Below are 20,869 nucleotides of genomic sequence, written 5' to 3'. Positions count from 1 at the left end.
GGGCACAGTCCTTCAATGGCTGCACTCGTTTCTCTCCGTTCGGGGACAGAGGGTGGCGCTTGGGGGGGAATTGTCATCGCGCCACTCCTTGGTGTGTGGAGTGCCTCAGGGTGCGATTCTCTCCCCGATGCTTTTTAACATCTTTATGCGCCCCCTCGCCCAGCTTGTCCGGAGTTTTGGGCTGGGTTGCCATCAGTATGCCGATGACACCCAACTCTATCTGTTGATGGATGGCCATCCTGACTCGGCCCCAGATACACTGACCAGATGTCTGGAAGCTGTGGCTGGATGGTTACGTGGGAGCCGGTTGAAGTTAAATCCTTCGAAGACAGAGGTCCTCTGGCTGGGACGGAGCGATATGGGATTGAGGGGGCAACTCCCGTCTCTTGCGGGGGTGCAATTAGTGCCAGCATCATCCGTGAAGAGCTTGGGTGTAATCTTCGATACCTCCCTCTCTATGGAGGCGCAGATTACAGCTATAACAAAGGCGGCATTTTTTCATCTCCGCCAGGCTAAGCAGTTGGCTCCTTATCTCTCTCGCCCTGACCTAGCCACTGTGATCCATGCGACGGTCACCTCCAGACTGGATTATTGTAACTCGCTCTACGTGGGGCTGCCCTTGAGACTGACCCAGAAACTCCAGCGGGTGCAGAATGCCGCGGCGAGACTCCTTACGGGGTCTTCGCTGCGAGATCATATCCATCCGGTGCTGTACCAGCTGCACTGGCTCCCGGTGGAGTACAGGATCAGGTTTAAGGTGCTGGTTTTAACCTTTAAAGCCCTATACGGCCTAGGACCCTCGTACCTACGGGACCGCCTCTCCTGGTATGTCCCACAGAGAAATTTACGGTCTGCAAATAAAAACACCCTAAAGATCCCAGGCCTCAGAGAGGTTAGGCTGGCCTCAACTAGAGCCAGGGCCTTCTCGGCCGCGGCTCCAATCTGGTGGAACGCTCTGTCACAAGAGACTAGAGCCCTGCAGGACCTGGCATCCTTCCGCAGGGCCTGCAAGACAGAGCTGTTCCACCAGGCCTTTTGTCAGGGCGCAGCCTGACCCCCTCCTCTGGCAATCTGCACAAAAATTTGCTTGATGGTTGCCATTAATTTGATTTTAATTTGATTTAATTAATTTTATAATGAATGTTTTAGAATGTTGAACTATTTTTATTGTTGTTAGCCGCCCTGAGCCCGGCTTCGGCTGGGGAGGGCGGGATATAAATAAAATTTATTATTATTATTATTATTATTATTATTGTCCTCAGTTTGGCAGTTTGAGTCTAAGGCTATAGCTTCAACCACATTACGTTAGCTCTTATAGCATATACACAGTAACGCTTATTTCTGAGGCATGCCTACATCACTGGCCTGAACCAGGCTGCTTCCTGAGATCCAAACATCCTGCCCTCAAAGTCAAATTGATTAAAAGCAAAGGCAGACATGCAGGCACAGTCTCAGATTGCTTGGGGAGGGGGAACCTGGGAGAGGAGGAGACTTAGGACTCAGCTTCAGTTGTAAAGATTTGAATGCGCTATAAACATGCAACAACAGATGGTGCCAGAGAGCAGGAAATTTTAAAATGCAGTTTTTCATAGAGATATTTTTTCTCTTTTGTTATAACAATCTAATTTCTGACTTATTTATAGCGGGGGTTTTCCTGTGTCTAGATCCACTCTTAGGCAGTTGTGGGAAGGCAAGGACCTTGAGTCTTGCAACTGCCTCATAGAGACAAGACCTACCAAAGAAGAGTTGCTGTGCTCATACCCTGTACAGATCCTGGTCCAATAAAGAGTTAACTTCACCTGTTCTGTGTGATTTACTGCTGGGTTCCTCCTGACAGCAATGAAAATACACCTGAGCACAATGCAAATCCCTTCCCAGCTTCTTCACACTGATTCTTGAAACTCAGCGCCCCTATCCATATTGTTAACTTTCCAAACTGATTAAAGCAGAACAGAAATTAGTAAGTAATCAATAGTTGTAGCAGATCCTTCACAATATCACACATAGATCACACATTCTACATTTGCTTAGGCCCTCTGAGAGCTTCTGGCCTGTAGTACTGGGAATATATGATTATCTTCTTCTTCTTAGTCTTTTCATTGTTAGACACCCCACTGCTGATATCAACCATTTCAGATATTCAGTCTTGTCTACGTCTTCCAGAAACTGTTTCTTCTCTGTTTCAAACTTCTTTCACTCCAATGATTAATAGTCTTGAAATGCTTTGCTTCCTCACTTCCTAGTAAATGAGAAAATAGGGGAAGGAATTGGTGAGATACGGTATTCACTGTATCCAACCCAGACTAATTAGCAAGGCAACCACAGATTCAATACAGATGAAAATATGTCAGAAATTTTGAACCAGTACCAAGACCTTTACCACATCTGCAGAGGGTTCCAACAACTAGATTATTATTTTTAACACAGTTTGATCCAATTCTGAGGGATGGTGAAAAAAATATGCTAGTTTGTTTCAGGGGAATTTGGTCCATATACAGTCTAGAGATCAGATCTCCATATGGATGTCTATACCTAACATGGTGTCCTTCAGATGTTGTTCAATTTTGTCCGGCTGCACCCCCTTCACTCCATGTTCTAGCCCAGGTCATAAAAGAGATTTACTCTTACACATTCCAGTTCCCACTAGCCCCAGCCATCTTTGCAATGGTCAGATATGCTGAGAGAAGCTGCTGTTGTTGTTACATAAAATTTGAACCTTCCCAAAGGAGCTCAGGGTGACTAACAACAAGTAATTCCAGTCACAGATACCGACTGGGAAAGATCTCAGCTTAAGAGGCTTGCTTGAAGAGAAAGGTCTTCAGAAGGAGCCCAGAAGGCGGCAGAATAGTGCCCGCCTAATATTCAAAGGAATTAAATTCCAAAGGCGCCACAACACTGAACACCCAGTTGCTACATTGTGCAGAATGGACCTTCTGATAAGAAGGTATCTGCTGGAGGCCCCCATCAGCAGAGCACAATGAAGAGACAATCTGTCAGGTATCCTGGTCCTGAGGTGAATAGAGCTTTGTTCACCCCCAACCAGCACCTTGAACTTAGCCTGGTAGCTAATTGGCAGCCAGTGCAATTTTTTTTCAACTGACGGGTAACTTGTTGGTATTCGAGCCGCCGCATTTTGCATGAGCTGCAGCTTCCAGATGAACCCTAAGGGCAGCCCCACATAGAGGACATTGGCGTGATCCAAGCCTAGAGGTTAGCAGTGCATGGATCGCAGTGGTCAGGTTATCCCAGTCCAACAAAGTTATAGTCAGGATAGACCCACTGAAATTAATGAATCTAATTACAGGTAGGTAGTCGTGTTGGTCTGCCGTAGTCGGAACAACATTTAAAAAATCCTTCCAGTAGCACCTTAGAGAAATACGTTTATTATTGGTATGAACTTTCGTGTGCATGCACACTTCTTCAGATACCTTAATGAATCTAAGTCACTCATGTCCATTATTTTCAGTGGGAGGAATTGAACGTTGCACTATGGTGACTGTTCCATCATGCCAGCACAAGCTTTTCATCTTGTAAGATGGAACAATCCCCCCTCCTCCCTCCCATTCACTATTCAAGGGGTTGTCTCAACCTGCCAGCTAATTGGGGGGGGGCATGGAGCAACAAAAGGAGAAGTGGGGGGGGGAGACTCATTGCACTAAGGGGACGTCCTTGTGTGGATTTTCACTAGCAGGACTAGCTAGCTGAATTTCACCCAGTGGGATTAATTGAAGTAGGACTAATGCTTGATACAACCAAAACGTGTGTGTGTTTAAAGAACTCTCAAATACATTTTATCTTTCTTGACTGTGCAATTTGCGTGTTGAGTCCCACAATGCCACCCACCAAAAAATTCACACTTCACACATCAATTTTTGTTTAAGGTTTTTGGCATAATTTTTGGCCACAACTTTATTCAAATACAAAAAATGTGAGTGGTTGCTTAGGCATGGGTTATGACTATCTGTCCTTGCCCTCAGGGACAGAGCTGGCCTTCCAGACACCAACGGAAGCCAGCGTGGGAAACAAGTATTGGGTGAAAAATGAAGCTGGGAATCAGACCCTTACTTCTCACCCTCATGTTCCTGTGGGGCTTGCACGGCCCAAGTCCGACGCCACGGACAAGGACGAAAAGAATGGCAAGCCCCTGGATTCCTTTAACAGAATTCCCTTTCCGCATCATTTGGAGGGATAGGCACTTACCCCTCCAAGCACCAATTTAACCAATGCCTAACCGCCAACCTTACAAGTTGTGACGATTTGCTACGCAGTAGGCAAAAACCAAATGGCACCAGCCAATCAGCCAAATGGTAAAATTCCTACCAGGCCCCCGCTCCAAGGCGGACGACCCCATGACAGGCATAGCAAGGTCAAGCGAGCAAGAAAAATCACCCTAATAAAAGGGAGGGAGGGTGGGTGATCCGGTGCAAAATGGCCAAGAGAAAGCCCCAACGTCTGGCCCCTATATTTAAAGCCTCTGACCCCTCCTCCAAAATTGGCAACAATCAAAAATCCCCAGCAACCCAATTTTAACCCTTAAGGCTTGGGTTCCTTGCCAAATCTGCCTAGTCACTTCAGGGTGGCTTGTTCCCCCAACCGCAACACGTGCTCTCTGTTAGAGAGAACACGCTGTGCAGAACTTAACTCCACCTTTTGAGTGCCTCAAACTTCAAAATGCAATTGCATCCCAAAGATTGAACACAAGCCATTGCAAAATACTTTTTGTCTCATTTGCAGGGAATGCAAGTCTGCTGAGACGTTTTCCCTTCCACCTTGACTTTCTTGCAGAGGAAGATGCTGCAGTTGCACACTCTGAACAACATCAAAGCACTTTCCTTCCTGGCTGAAAAGCTGATGGACATGAGGGGCTGAAATCCAGCCAGTCTTAAATTTTATTTTGGAGTTGTTGTATTTACATGTGGTGATAAGATAAAAAAAAAAAATTGTTAAAAACAAGCAAGGGATTTCAACACTGGTGACTTAATTCAATTTTCTTGGACACTGTCAATATTTCTCATAGCAAGAGAGAAATGGATCTCCATGCTGTCTTTGCACTGAAAGGGAGTTTCCAAGAGCTGTCCAGTACAAAATTGTTTTTGGCTCTTCCCTAGCCACAAAAAGGCTGGCCAAACCAATTTCATTCACGTTTTATTTTAATAAGACCCAAACAACAACAAGAAAGTCCCTCTGAGGCTCACAACTTGTGGGCAAATATCTAACCTGAAGATGATTGAAAATGCCTGGTTTATTGCTATCCCCAACTGGGAGTTTCAGAATGGGAAATACTGCTTTGAAAGCAACAGAATAAGAGTTGGCTTTGTTATGTATTCCTTTTGGAGCTTATTCCCATTCACTATGTTTCTACTTCCTTGCAGCTGACTGTGGGCAAAGGCCTAAAGTTTATTTGAACTCAGCTTAACTTGTATCTAATGAGGCAGCATATCCTAAAACAGTGGAACCTCGGTTTCCGAGCGTCTCGAAAGCCAAACGTTTCGGTGTTCGAACACTGAAAACCTGGAAGTAATTGCTTCCGTTTTTGAACGCGCCTCGGAAATTGAACAGCTTCTGAGGCACATTTTTCACTTTTCTCCATTGAACTTGCTGACAGCCCTTTGTGCCTTGGTTTTTGAATGTTTCAGAAGCTGAACAGTCTTCTGGAGCAGATTGGGTTCAAGAAACGAAGTTCCACTGTAATGGCCTGCTTTTTGGTGTTGCTGAAAAGGAACCAAATCCCTCAGGTTTTCTTCTGCTTGTGGTTCACATATCCCCTGGTCAGAAAAGGAATAAAGGGAAGAACTGAATGTGCTTTTTTTCTGTCCTTTGGTGTGGCCCCAAATTGACTGGGGTGAGAGGCAGAGTCTGTTTATGCCCATTTGTTTTAAATAGAAAAGACCCTGATCCGCTTTATATTTAAGGGTACAACTACTCTCTCCCTGACGATTCTTAGAATTTGCCACTCTTCAAATGTCACCGAAAGCCTCCACTTTCACAGGGGATGAATTGGCCCAGTTTAAGCATAGACACCAAAATTCTATTTTGAGGATGAAATGGAAGCATGGGATGAGAACAGGAAGCACAAAACCCTTGTACCATAATTCTTTCCCCGCATTTTGTAATGTTGAGAGTGACTCAAGGATACAGGTTCTTTTCCTGTAGCCTCCAAATCTTCAGTCTTCCTGAAAATTATCCTCAGAAACAAGAGGCATTGGGAATATTGCACGGGGCTGGGGGTTAAATCTCTGGTTAGTGCACAAATACATATACATAATAAAAATATATTACAGTGGTACCTCAGGTTAAGTACTTAATTCGTTCCAGAGGTCCATTCTTAACCTGAAGCACCACTTTAGCTAATGGGCCCTCCTGCTTCCGCCACGCCGCCAGAGCATGATTTCTGTTCTCATCCTGAAGCAAAGTTCTTAACCTGAAGCACTATTTCTGGGTTAGCGGAGTCTGCAACCTGAAGTGTATGTAACCTGAAGTGTATGTAACCCGAGGTACCACTGTAATTTCAACCAATGAAAAGATAAATTTATGTGGGCGAATTATTTTTGCAGATACAAGAAAAGTTTGTACATCGTAGCAGATTTGTGTTTCCATTTTAATACCAGTGATTAGAATTAAGCTTTCAGGCATTTCTTCAAGGTCGCTACCCTGCCATATATTTCCCAGTTCTGCATGACACCATTGAGTTGCACTGATGAATTTAACCTTCCTTGGAAAACTGCCTCTATGAGACAATCAATAATACTAATTATACATAGACCACACACAATAAGAATCCTACTGGGATAAATGTATATATTAATAGAGGTCATGTAATTAAATCTCCCTAACATAGGCTAGAAATGTACCCAATTAAAATGGGGAAACTTAATCAGGAGTGGCATTAGTAATTGGAAGAGAAGATAAAGGCTAATTCCGGATTGTGGGTGAAAACTATTGTGTGTTTGTTGCCATAAAGAGCACTTTAAGATGACATTTCACAATGATCTCCCCCCCCCATTGGTGTGATTCATTGTTGAATGAAATGAGGAGTATTGTTGCTAATACTACATCTGTAAATTGGTCTTGAACTTATATTGCTTTTTTCAAATGAAACTTGCTTCAACCCCAAAAGCAATCTACTTCCAGCCAACAAGGCAATCCAATATTTTGTGAAGTGCCACATGCACAAAATAGATTGAATTAAATTCTGCTGCCCATTTCTTAATTATGGTTAATTGATTTGGAGTGGGCTACAGGTTTGTGCACTCACTTTCCATTGCCCTTCCTCCTCTCTTTTCCATGGGAATTCTGCCACCCATTGGCTTCTCTGCATTAGGTTCAACACTTCCAATATGAGTTGCCATATGGACATCTTCGTGATTTTCAGAAATTTTGCCCGGACATTATTTCCGACGGACAAATCCCAGATATGTCCTGGAAAACCTGGACTTATGGCAGCCTTGGAAAGAAACCACAGGCATATCCATAGGAATAACTTGTACTTGCCATCCATTTCTGTGTGCATATCCACGTGAATGTGAAGAGGAAAACAGAAGAGGAACAAATAATTTGAAAGGTGGGAAGTACTATGCTCTGGTTATGTTAACTTGACAGGTACATTTGTATTTCCCCCCGTTGCACATTTGACTTGAAAATGCTGTATTTTTTTTAAAAAAAATATTATTATTTTACAAGGCAGGCGTTTTGCACACTAAAGTAATTCTAGCTAGAGCAATCCTGACAAATTCAGGTCTTGTTTAATTTCTGACAGGTCTTGTTTAAGACTAACAATTCAGAAAATTACTGCAGTCACTGTTTCGGTAAAAATACAGATTATATCATGGTTAAGACATACAACCTTAAGGAGGAGAATATGCTGAGGATCTTCAAAAATGGATATTAATTCACTGAATATTCATGTGATGTACAAAAGAGACCACTTAATGACTTGACAAGCACCTGAACGGTGCAAAGATTATCTTCCTTGTCAACTATATTTAGGCTTTTATTATATTACTCCTCCGAGTGCTGACTCATCAGAGCAAGTTAAAGATTCCTCTTTTCTTTTTTCTTTTCTTTTTTGCAGTGTAACTGTGGAATGCTAAGAATTGGGTGTAAATGTTTTACTGCCCACTAAGTAAAATTGTGATTCTTGAAGGCAGAGCTGGCTCCAGGTATGTATGATAGACTGACATGCTATTTACCTATCACGGCTAGGACCCACCTGCCATTTAAATTTACCACAATTCCCTGGAGTAGTGCAAAGCCAAGGATATTCTGTGTAATTTAAATGGGGGGCGGCTTACAGACCCAGGCACACTTTCAGGGACCCCAGGAATGGGGCCAGTGGCAGACCCTTCTAGAATTCAGAAGGCCCTGAAAATATTCACCTTTCTATACCCTCTTGATTCCTTGCTTCTATGGTGGTAATTTACATCAATGCCTTACACCTTTAACACTATATATTCAGGAGTAATGCTGTGCTGATGTTACTCTGACAATACTGTGACACTAGACAATATCATATCCATGAGAATGATTAAGAAGGTTACATGCAAGAGAATCGGGTATATTATAATGGAATGTGTTGATGGATACTCATTGAAGGAAAATTGGTACCTCTCTCACATTATGATCTGCATATATTTTTTCTACATAGATATACTGTCTGAAGGGACACTGAGAATATAGACCTGTGGAAACTCAATTGTTGGTCTGTGTTGTTCTACTCAGAAGAAACGCCTCATAGTGCAAATACCTTAGGTACAATTATCCATTCTATGTGATGCTTCATTTTGTGTGCCTAATGTTCTAACCATGTGCAGATCTGACAGCCAAGTAAGATGCTGTAGGGTGGGTCTTGACAAACTGCATTCATATGAACTTGTATGTTTCCCATTATATACCCTCTCATTTAATCCTTTCTTCTCAATTTGCAATGCCTTGCATACTATGCTCAATATTTAGCATCAATAACGAATTGATGTTAAGCACAGGGTTTCCTTTATTATTCATTTACCAACTGGTAGCTGTGCTGTACATAAACACTGCCATTTCAGATGAATGGCAATTCTAGCAGTTAATACACCTATGCCCAATCACCTCTGAACTATCTAATCGTTGCTTGGTATTTGGTCATTATTTGTGGAGCTAGATAGACACAGTCAAGCTTTCCTGTTTAAGATGCATTGTGGAGAGGAACTGAAGGTGCATACATTTTGTTTAAATGAAATAGTAAAATAGATGGGGTAAAATAAGGGAGAAGGCCAGTCTAAGAAGGGCTCTTCCCTGTCTTCTGTGTGCAGGGAGGATATTTATGATAAATACGTGATCCTCTCCTGCCTGAATTCTGAAGTGGTACAGTCCAACAACAGCCACACAGCATTTATTCTACTGACTGTGTATAGACTTTGTAAACAGCTTAGAGACTTCTGTAGTGAAGTGGTACATGCATTGTTTAAATAAAAATAAAACAGATAAGCTCTATAAGGAGACAGGAGGTGTGGAATGCATTGAAAACTGCTATTTGCTGCAAAAAAAATAGGAATATAATATGTGAGAAAAGTATACAACATAAAAGAAATTAAGAAAAAATCACTACCACAAAGCTAGGACTTTGGCAGGAATATCTTTGTGGCCAAAGAATGAACCAAACACTTTTTGCATTTTTGGTAAAAGGAGACAAAACATGATGAACTGTAAATATGACAGCAAGATGAGAAGCGGAAAGTTCTATCTGATATTTTGTGGAAAACAGAATTGTGGAAGTTAGTACATGACTTCTTCTTTTTTGAAAAGTGGCTGTAAATTCTTGCGTACAACAGAAACTCAGGGCTATGTAGGGTGACTACTTATACATAATCAAAAAAGAGTAAGCAAAGGATCAAAAAGAGAGAAATGTATACTGAAAAGAGGGGGTACTGGCTTGCCCCAAAATTGTATATGTTAATTTTGAAATAACTACTATAATTGAGATTTAACTACATTGATGCTTTTGAATTCTGGTGCTGGAGGAGACTCTTGAGAGTCCTATGGACTGCAAGAAGATCAATCCTATCCATTCTGAAGGAAATCAGCCCTGAGTGCTCACTGGAAGAACAGATCCTGAAGCTGAGACTCCAATACTTTGGCCACCTCATGAGAAGAGAAGACTCTCTGAAAAAGACCCTGATGTTGGGAAAGAAGGAGGGCACAAGGAGAAGGGGACAACAGAGGACGAGATGGTTGGATAGTGTTCTCGAAGCTACCAGCATGAGTTTGATCAAACTGCAGGAGGCAGTGGAAGACAGGAGTGCCTGGGGTGCTCTGGTCCATGGGGTCATGAAGAGTTGGACACGACTAAACAACAACAACAAAAAGGGAAGACTGTGGGGAAAGTGACCTGTGTTTGTTCAGTCTGTTGTTGATGGGCCAGTTCAAGGACCCTGATGTTCCTTTTCTTATGACTTTAACCTGAACATGGACTGGACAGCCTTCAAACAGAGGGCTTCCTCAAACAGGGAACTGTCTTCTGCAAAATAGGACACATGTCTACCACAGAAGTAGAAAATAGAGGATGAAAAGCGCAGGCCGTCCAAATATCCCTGTTTCCTAAGGACAGTCCCAGTTTTACAGAAGCCCTCCCAGTTTCTGATTTGATCCTGGAATCCCCGCTTTTCCTTAGGACACCCGTATTTTCATCAGAGAAATGCCGGAGTGTATGGAGTTATGCGACCCCCCCCCCACACACACACAAGTCAAGGAGATAAGTAACTATGCAACCTTTATCAGATATCTGAAGGCTACCATGTATGGGGAAGTTTTTTAATGTTTCATGTTTTATTATGTTTCATGTTTTCTTATCAAGACAGAAGTACTGTTCTTGGGAGACAGGGGGCAGGCAGGTGTGGAGGACTCCCTGGTCCTGAATGGGGCAACTGTGCCCCTGAAGGACCAGGTGCACAGCCTGGGAGTCATTTTAGACTCACAGCTGTCCATCGATGTGCAGGTCAAGTCTGTGTCCAGGGTAACTGTCTACCAGCTCCATCTGGTATGCAGGCTGAGACCCTACCTGCCCACAGATTGTCTCACCAGAGTGGTGCATTTTCTAGTTCTCTTCTGCTTGGACTACTGAAATGTGCTCTATGTGGGACTGCATTTGAAGGTGACTCGGAGCGGTCGCCGAGACCATATAACACCGGTCCTGAGAGATCTGCATTGGCTTCCAGTAGGTTTCCAAGCACAATTTAAAGTTTTGGTGCTGACCTTTTAAGCCCTAAACAGCCTCAGCCCAGTATACCTGAAGGAGTGTCTCCACCCCCATTGTTCAACCCGCACACTGAGGTCCAGTGACAAGGGCCTTCTGTCAGTTCCCTCACTCCAAGAAATAAAGTTACAGGGAACCAGGCAGAGGGCCTTCACAGTAGTGGTGCCCGCCCTGTGGAACACCCTCCCATCAGATGTCAAGGAAATTATTGAATTTATATACCACCCTACCAACTATCTGACTTTTAGAAGACATCTGAAGGCAGTCCTGTTTAGGGAAGTTTTTAATGTTTAATGCTTTATTGTGTTTTTAACATTCGGTTGGGAGCTGCCCAGAGTGGCTGGGGAAACCCAGCCAGATGGGCGGGGTATAAATAATAAATTATTATTATATTATATTAAGACTGCACCCTTGATTTGTGACCCTGGCCTGCAGCAGTTTTATAGGCCCTACTATTCATCTCAAGCATTCACATTCTTGCAGCCCACTGCCATTTACAACTGACCTATTCTTGGAAGATGACAAAGAGCTCTTTATTTAGCCATCCCGACAGGTGAAATACTTCTGCATTCCTTTCCCATTATGTCTTAAGCCACTGCTGGGAACAGGAAAGGTGCTGAGTTGCTTACATACCTGGCCAACGCCGTGCAATTTTGAACCTTGACAAGCTAGTTTAGGGCTTCAGCTAAGCAGCCAAGAATAATGTCTCCCTTGTAAAGCCACAGAGAAGAAGCCCGCAGCTGCTTGGTAAACGCAAGGGAGATTGTATGCACCGTGGAAAAAAAAGTGCTCATTCATGTTCCCCTGCCATTCCTAGTGCAGTCACGTCAAACTGCACATGACATTGTGGAAAGAGGAGCGCAGATTTCAATTGTGGTAATGTATATGCAGCAGGAATAGAGCAGGGGAGCATGACCGTGACAATCTATCTCCTGTAGATTAATGTCGGGAGCAGGCAGGTATGTCATAAAGCATGGCTTGATAATGCAAAGAAACCCTCTCAATGTTTTCCTCATTTTCCATTAATGCTTTGTGCCTGCCTGCAAGAAATTCTCAGGAGACGTAAGGGCCTATTGCTTTCAAATGTTCCCTCTGACCCAGAGAGTGTCAAAAACGTCTGAACGCATGCAATGCTCTTGTTAAAAAGGGGGGGAGCACCCCTAATGCAATGCAAATGCAGATTGCAGGGAAATTCCAGCTGAGAAAATGAGGCCTCGTATTTCTCAAACCATATACATGTCAATGGGCCATTATTCTCCAGTTTTAAATGTAATTGCAGCACAGCTTGGAATGGGTTCCCGAAATCATAAAATATACCGAGGAGCAATGACTGAATCTTCCAGAATATTTTATATTTCCCTCCCTGTTCCACATCCTCCTCCCCCAGCAGAAGAATAGAAAATGGAAGAAGCAGGGAGGGAGGGAGGGAGGGAGGAAGGAAGGGGGGCAAAGATAAAAATGAAAATCATATCCTTTAGTTCAACTTTCAAGGGAAATACATATCGGTCTGTTTCTTAACAGCCATTTCATCGTCAGGGGTTCTGAAGTCTTTCTTCAAAAAATAAATCTGTCTTGGTGCAGTTCTGTATGACAAATTATTTCCAGGCAATTAGGAATATTTATAATTGTTTTCTTTGCTAGATGCTTTCTTCCATTTCCAAATTCTCTTTTCAAGCTGATGTTTCCTATAAAGCCTGTGCAACATTCATTTTGAAAGGATTTTCTTTTTTTAAAAAAGTCATGTGAACCACGGCTGCAACCACCTTTTTTTTTGATAAATTTAACATGTCCGTAGTGCAGCCTTTATCACCAGAACTGGTACATTTTAAGGTATCATTATTTCATTGTGGCTGCCTCCCTCCCTGCTCAGTCTTTCTTGGGAGAACTCCAAGAAACAGCTCCTATGATTAAAAACAATGTAGATTAATACTGCAGTAGTGTTGAGCGATGGTATCCTTTCTGTTTTGCCCCCTTCCTCCCTCTCCCTCCCATCTCTCCCAAATCCATTCCTTTCTGCAAATAAATATGCTTGGTTTGGTTTTGTACTTGAGCCTCTAAGATGGAGAACACAAAAAACAGAAGGTTTGTTGAAGGAGAATATTTGGCAATGACCAGTTTGGAGCCAGGATCATTAGATGGCTTATATTCTTCACTTAAACCTAAACTATAATTTGCTTTTTTATTATTTTATTTACTAGACTTATTTACCACCTTTCATCACAAGATCTCAGGGCAGTTCAGGGGATAAAAAATAAAAGGCAAGACCACAAGTAAATAGTTAAAAACAGAAACAACAAAACAACTAGCCCTCTTGCTCCCACCAGCCCATTTAAAAGGCTGTAGAATATTAATCAGCCTTATAAAACCAAAAATACAAATTAACGTATAACACTTAAGAACAATGTGAAACAACCCCGCCCCCCAAAGCCCCCAACACTCACCCAAGTTAAAAACCTCATTAAAACCATAATTTTAGCACAAGGGGGCTGTGATCCATGCCTTCATTCCACCCCCATTGTTGTCCCCAAAGGAACGAACCCCTTTAGTTTCTCCCCTTTCCGAATAGTCATTTCACTGTTTAGAAACATGACGATGTGTGAACAATGTACACTTTGTGGAGAGTTGGATTCCAAAATGCTTCTTTACAAAGCTATTGTACTACCAACTTTACTGGATGCTTGTGAAACATGGACCACTTATATAAACGCCATCGCCAACTCCTTAAAAGATGCCATCAATGGTGTCTCCTAAAATTATTACACATCATTTGGGAAGACAGGCAAACTAATACCAGTGTACTGGAAGAAGCAAAGATCACCAGTGTTGAAGCAATGATTCTTCAACATCAACTTCGTTGGACTAGTCGTGTTGTGTGGATGCCTGGTTATCATCTTCCAAAGCAGCTACTCTAGTCCCAACTTAAAAATGGAAAGCGTAACGCTGGTGGGTCAACAAAAGAGGTTTAAAGACTGTCTCAAGGCAAATATTTAAAAATGTAGTATAAGCACCAGTAATTGGGAAACACTGCCATGTGAGCACTCCAATTGGAGAACAGCTTTTATCAAAGGTGTCATGGACTTTGAAGACACTCAAACTCAGAACGCAAGGGCAAAATGTGCTAAGAGGAAGGCATGCTTGGCAAACCCTTATTGTGATCAACTCCCGCCTGGAAATCTATGTCCCCACTGTGGAAGGACGTGTGGATCCAGAATTGGCCTCCACAGTCACTTACGGACTCATTGTTAAAACCATGTTTATGGAAGACAATCTTACTGGGCTACGAGTGATCACCAAAGAAGAATAAGGGTTCAATAACCCAGAGGGTAGTACTGTAGCTAATTTTGCCTTTTATCAGAGAGGGTGGTTTTATAGAAATGTTGTTTAGAGAAAACCTTGCCCAGTTTTACAGATAGTAGCAGCAGCATAGGTGAGGCGGGTAATTGCATTAGGCATACCTCACCTTTTGTTGCTTTACTGAGGAGAGTATGGGGTCAACCCTACGCTGCTTTCAGAAGGGCTGTTAACTACCTGGAACCTTCATCTTCCTTTAATTTATATCATAGCATAAGCATAAATTCCAACCTTATCTGTTTTTCATCGAATTAAATTTCTGTCACTGTAACCCTGAGGATAGACAAAACTATGAAATGAACTTCACTCTAGTCTTTGAACGTGTTTTTTTTTCCCTTATTCTTTTTAAGCACACAGATAAAAACAGTCTCCTCAGGACTTAGAGCCCTGTGGTAGTTGATTAGTCCCTGCAGTAGGGAAAATTAAATTCTGTGGTTGAGACCCAGCATGCTTTGCTGGTTTAATAATGCGATGGCCACCATCCAATGGCTGACAACCAAGAACGAAGGTACTTTCTGTTCTTTACTCCCTGGTGCAACACCTGAAAATCCCGGGGCGAATCAAACAGCAAATTAAATCTTTCTTTTAAAAAAACACATATACACACATACACACACAAAAAAACCCACCCTCACCTGCAGAGCCTGTATAAGGAACTAATTTTAATTCTTTCAAGCTGAAGTCATTGGGATAGAAGCCCAAAAAACAATGACAAAGGTAAGTTCTTAAAGCACCTTTCCAAGTTTTTTTTAAAGTCAAAAACAAAAAAAACCCCACACCTCCCAATGGCTCTTTACAGTTTAGCTTGTTTATTTCTGCTTCCTGCTCTGCAGAAGCCAAGAAACTCACTAAAAGCAATCAAATCCCACTTTTTTAAAAAAGAGAAAGTCAGTCTTCATTTATGAATGGAAGTCTGTTGCTGCTCAAATAGTATCAGTAATGTTTTTATTAGTTGAAACTTCCCTTATCCCCTTTAAATATCTTGTGCTCCTTCTGCATCAAGTGTTGACAATGAAAGGTCCATGGGCCAAATTCAACTCGCCAAGATGCTCCCCACAGAAAAAAAACCTCTCCCCATTATCTCGTTGTACAGCTATGTGACTTGGTTTCTGTAAAAGCCTTTGGCCTGGGAAGACAGACTTGGTGGTCTGGATACATCTTACCAACCTTAAACTGTTGATCTGCCTCACTGCATCCCATTGCAACGATGTATATTAATAAACTCAGTACAAATACAGTGCATAAATGAATTACTTTATGCTAATGTTCAGTCACAGGAACAATCACTTCCATTCGTTGCTATCTAAAACATGCCTTGTGCAAACTAGGGGAATGATGGGGAAATAAAATTTCCAGCTACTCACGCCATGAAAACATGCAGACGTGTGGGTTATATAAATGGGGGTCGGTAGGGCAACATTAAAGTGAAAGGGGGAATTCGGTCTACATGCTGGTTGGAGATGCGTGGAAAACATTTGCTCAACATTTTTGTGGCTTCCATAAGATTTTATTTATTTATTTATTTATTTATTTATTTATTTATTTATTTATTTACAAAATGCTTCATTTCATATCCAAGACACATTTCACAGGAGGAAAACTCCCACTCTGACTCAGGAATTATTTTATGTTCCTGAGAAAATAGTGTATTACTTCCTAAGAAAAACATGCTTGTTGTTTGGTCTACGGCATAATAATTTGCCTCCTTTTCCAAGGAAAGTCATGTTCTTGAATGGAAACGGGAACATTTTGTTCTGGGTATCATATGCTTCCTGTGAAAACTGGAAATTTGTGGCAGTGTGATTAAGTGGACTGTTAATTGTTGCGAAGGTTGTGCTGTTGTGTTATGATGTTGTACTATGATATGGTTTGCAAAATTGTTCTATGACTGAGAATGTGCTGAGCATCTTCCAACCTCTGAACTCAGAAATCAGAGCAGAAACTTCCCAAATGCCGAATGCTAGTCATTGTAAAAGATCACAGACATTTTCCATTTAACCCTCCAAGCTGGTCCCATAATAGGATATACCTTTTACGAATATTCACAAAGGTCTCAGAGTCTTCTATACATCTCTCAAATGTTTTGTTTTCTATGCATTCAGCTTGTCTATCCAGCACCTTATTAAACTATTTATTTCTTATTTATTTGTATAAGCATTCCCCAATGGGAGCTTGGGAGAGTTAAGAACTGACCATGTTGTAAACAACAACACAAGCAAACAAAAACTATTTTTACCACCACCTTCTTTCTTGATTAAATGTAATGTAAAGTTCCTATTACAGGACTAGCCAATGTGGTGACCTCCAGATGTGAAGCCAGCATTGCTAGTAGTCAGGAATGATGGGAGTTGCGGTCCACAACATCTGGAAAAGACCATATTCGCAGCCACTGCAGCACACCAGCAAACACACAATAGTCACAGTGGTTCTCAACCTGTGGGTCCCCAGATGTTGTTGGACTACAACTCCCATCATCCCTGAGCTCTGGCCTTGCTAGCTAGGGGTGATGGGAGTTGTAGTTCAACAACATCTGGGGACCCACAGGTTGAGAAAGACTGCTCCAGTGGCTAGTTTTCTGAAAATTCAGGATATGAGAAGAGGCTAACTGATAAGAGGAAGTGTTGCAGCATATTTTGTAATGACTTTCTAAGCGGAAATGACTGCTTTGGAAGAGAAAGGGAGCACTTCAGCAAAGGTATAGCAGTCGAGGGCTATGATTCTGATAGAAATGTTTTAGTGCCTTCTCTATGGAAGTTGGTACTTAATAATGCGATCGCAATTAATTGAAGGATCATCTGAAAGGCTTCTCATTATACTGGTCCCTATATGACACACATTCCAAGTTTTCCTTTTATACTGGTCCAAAATGTTTGGATTTGAACTATGGGTTTATTTGTCAACCTGCTTTATAGCCCAAGAATTAATGCAACTCTGCTAACACCATCACTGTGGAAAAGCGAAATATCATCTTTTGCAAAGGGGATATGAGACACACAGAGAAAACAGTGACACTAGTTTGACTCACTCAAGTAGTTTGTGGCAAAGCCAAGAGTTTGAAAGCCGATCTTTTGATTCTTCATCCAGCACTCTTGTAAAAACAACAACACACCAACACGTCTTTCCGTTTTAATCCTCTAATTGGTTTCAGTATCTGTGCCTTGCTTCATAACTAAAGCAAGTGAGACTTTTTTCAATATTCTATTCAGGCATGTTTTGCCCTGCTTAGGTGGTGTCCTTTAAGTTTGTCCTGTCAGCTTTTCCTTCCCTCCGTTTAGACTTAATGGCAACATCAGCTTTCCTGCCAGCTTGAATAGCTGGAGTTAGACATACTCTCAAAGGTGTTTGTTAGTGCAGTCATTCCTTGAACTCTCAGACCTACCGGCAATGTTGTTTTCACAAGGGTGATTTGCATTCATTCTGGAATGGCGTCCAGTACGTGCCTGCGACTTAAAATGTGCCTCTTGAATGAAATAGACGCCGAACCTCTTAAGAATTCACCCAACATAATTAGATACACCCAGGCTCCTCTAAATGTTATCCAAAGGCTAACTATCTGATGCTTAAATTGAAAAAGCTCATTAACTTTAAATACTGCTAAAACAAGTGGGGGGTGAGTAGAGGGAGACTCAGTGGAGATAATAGATTGGCTATGAAGTGTTTGTTGAGGCTAAGGCTAATAATCTAAAGTTGACTTGCCCATTTGCACAGCTTTGGGATTCTCCCTACCCCGGAAGGGAAGGTTCCATGGTAGGAGCGATCCTGCTGATTTGCTGCATGCCGCATACTCATTCAATGTTTAGCAATAAAACGGATACAATTGATCCAGTTGTTTGCATGATAACGGAGCAAAACCAGCCTTGCATCTACTTTGCTGAAGCTCAGTGGGTCTGGGTGTGGCCACTGCCCAGCTGGGTGATCACCTGGGAAACACAAATACACTCCCCTGGGTTTTATGATGGAAAATAAAGGTAAGAAAATAATTTTTTTTAAAAATAATATGTAGTATAAAATAAGTTATGCATGTCATAATAGTGTCTAAGTTTTTCTTTTTCTTTTTTAAATTTATCTATTTGGTTTTTCAGATTAAATTTTTACAGAGATATATCAAACATAAATTGCAAAAAAAAAAACAAGATTCCAAGGAATCTCCTGGATTTCCATCCTCTCCTTTGTGGGTCCTATTATTAATCATTTCCTCCTGCATCTTTTATGATGATCCAAATCTTTTACATCTCCATTGTGTCCAAAATTCAGTCTTAATCTACCCTACTCACAATTTTAACTGTTTAGAATGGTCTTTTAAGGTAAGTTATAAATTTTCCCCATTCCTTGTTAAAATTTGGGTCTTCCTGATTTCTGACTCTTCCGGTCATTTTAGCCATTTCAGCATTGTTCATTAACTTCATCTGCCATTCTTCTCTGGTAGGAACTTTATCTTCTTTGTCTACGTTTTTCTACACCTGTAAGCTACATGCAATGATGTGAAGTGGAAGCCTGGGAAATTCAGGATATAATGGCTGTTCGTTGCTTTGTGGTGTGTTCCTAGAGAGAAATGAGGAGTGCAGGCTGTTTTCCAGGGCAGCAACACAGCCAAAAATGCCTAGTTCCTCCTGACTGCATCAGCCTTTTGACTGTGCCATGAAATTGTGTGCCATGATTTCTACAAATGGAGCCACTTTTTGAAGACATCCTGAGACTACAGGTAAAGGAAACAGGATGAATGAATGGGGTTGATGTGGTGATGCACCCTTCAAATAATTGCCATGGGTATCTGGGGTCATAGCACTTGTTATTGCTTCGCAAGCCATATGCGCTAGATGTTTTGAATGCGTTACATATTGCGGGTGTTTGCAGCTCATCTTTCTCATGTGTTTGAACTGTAGTGCTTGCCTTTAAGGAGTGGAAAGTTACACATAAAACTTCCCAGAGGAATTATTTATAGATAGATCTCTCACCTTGCCCCCCTCCCCCTTGGAGCGTAGGTTATTATTATTACCTTTCCAATTAAGGCCCAAATTGAGAAGGAACAGGGTGTGATATCAGCATCACTTAAGTGAAACATGCAGCAAACAGTTTCGCCTGGAGGAGAAAGGCTTCACTAACTGGGCCAAACACGTGCTGAAGGCATAGAAGAAGCAGAGGCTATGTCCTTAAAAATGCTGACTTTAGAGAACTCTTCTGACAGCCAGAGAAGCAATTTTTCCTCTCTGACTAGTTACTAATTAGCATTCAAATACACAAGACCTTTTTCAGACAAATCTTTCAATCTAAATTGCTCAAAGCATCGCGTGAGATGGATTTACTTGTATAAATAGTCAAGCTACTTTTTAAATGCACATATATTAATGTGTGTGCACTTGAAATGGAAGGTGCTTTTCTGCTGTCTAAAACAGCCCAAGGAAATTATCTTTGACAGGACAGAGGAGATTTATACTCACAAAGAATTATTGCTTTTCCTAAATTGGTGACCTTTTTTGAAGATGTTGACATATGGATGCCACAACAGAACTTTTCAGAGATGCATATACAGGGGAGTGAAATTATTCCCGCTGCATTGTATGTTCACAGCATAATGTCTGAATGAGTCTCTATGTGTGCAAGCTGTATGCACGTAGATCATAGTGAGGGTTTGCCAAGTGTGTTTTCCTCTTGGCACGTTTCTCCCTTTTGTCCTGAGTTTGAGTGTCTTCAAAACCCATGACACCTTTGGTAAAGGCTGTTCTCCAATCATAGCGCTTGCAGGCCAGTGTTTGCCAGTTCTCGGTGTTTATACTACATTTTTTTAGATTTGCCTTGAGTCTTTGAACCTCTTTTGTTGACCACCAGCATTACGCTTTCCATTTTTAAGCATGAAAGCTGCAGCCTATATTATTCTGCCTATATTATTGGCTGCAGTACAATGCTTTCATAAGGCTGAATTTCAGCATGGCGAGGGGACCCTGGCATGCCAAAGAAGGCCTCTGCGGGCACATATGTACCTGCAGGTACCAAACTGATGAACCCTCATTTACAGGGTTCTACAGGCCTTTTAATCAGGAACAGTAATCCAGACCGAAAAAGGGGGAAAGCTACAACTCCGTTTTATTGAGTACAAAGCCATGCACATGTCCACAATCCTAGCATGCATCAACAGGGGTATAATTACTGATGAAAAGTGGCTTACTGAAACCAAAATTACTCTTTCAGCAAAGATTCAGGCAAAAGTGAGTCTTGAATCTTTTATGGTCAGTCCAGGACAAAGCTTCACCATAGAGCAGGTCGACCATCCTGAAGTCTGTTGTCGAGGGA

The 20,869-nt window shown here is 41.8% G+C and overlaps 1 long non-coding RNA gene across 1 annotated transcript; it reads right to left on the bottom strand.

Annotated features, from left to right (window-relative positions):
* Nucleotides 1–1,794: 1,794 nt before the first annotated feature.
* LOC309522162 lies at nt 1,795–18,538 on the bottom strand. The gene is made up of 2 exons (XR_014214932.1): nt 18,434–18,538; nt 1,795–2,235 (listed from the first exon to the last, which is right to left on the bottom strand). It is a non-coding gene; the product is annotated as an uncharacterized lncRNA (long non-coding RNA).
* Nucleotides 18,539–20,869: the final 2,331 nt, after the last annotated feature.

Source organism: Podarcis vaucheri, assembly GCF_965113315.1.
Source record: "Podarcis vaucheri genome assembly, chromosome: 17".
Taxonomy (NCBI): Eukaryota; Metazoa; Chordata; class Lepidosauria; order Squamata; family Lacertidae; genus Podarcis; species Podarcis vaucheri.
Note: the sequence above shows the minus strand (reverse complement) of the source record. Positions and strands in the feature narration are given on the sequence as shown.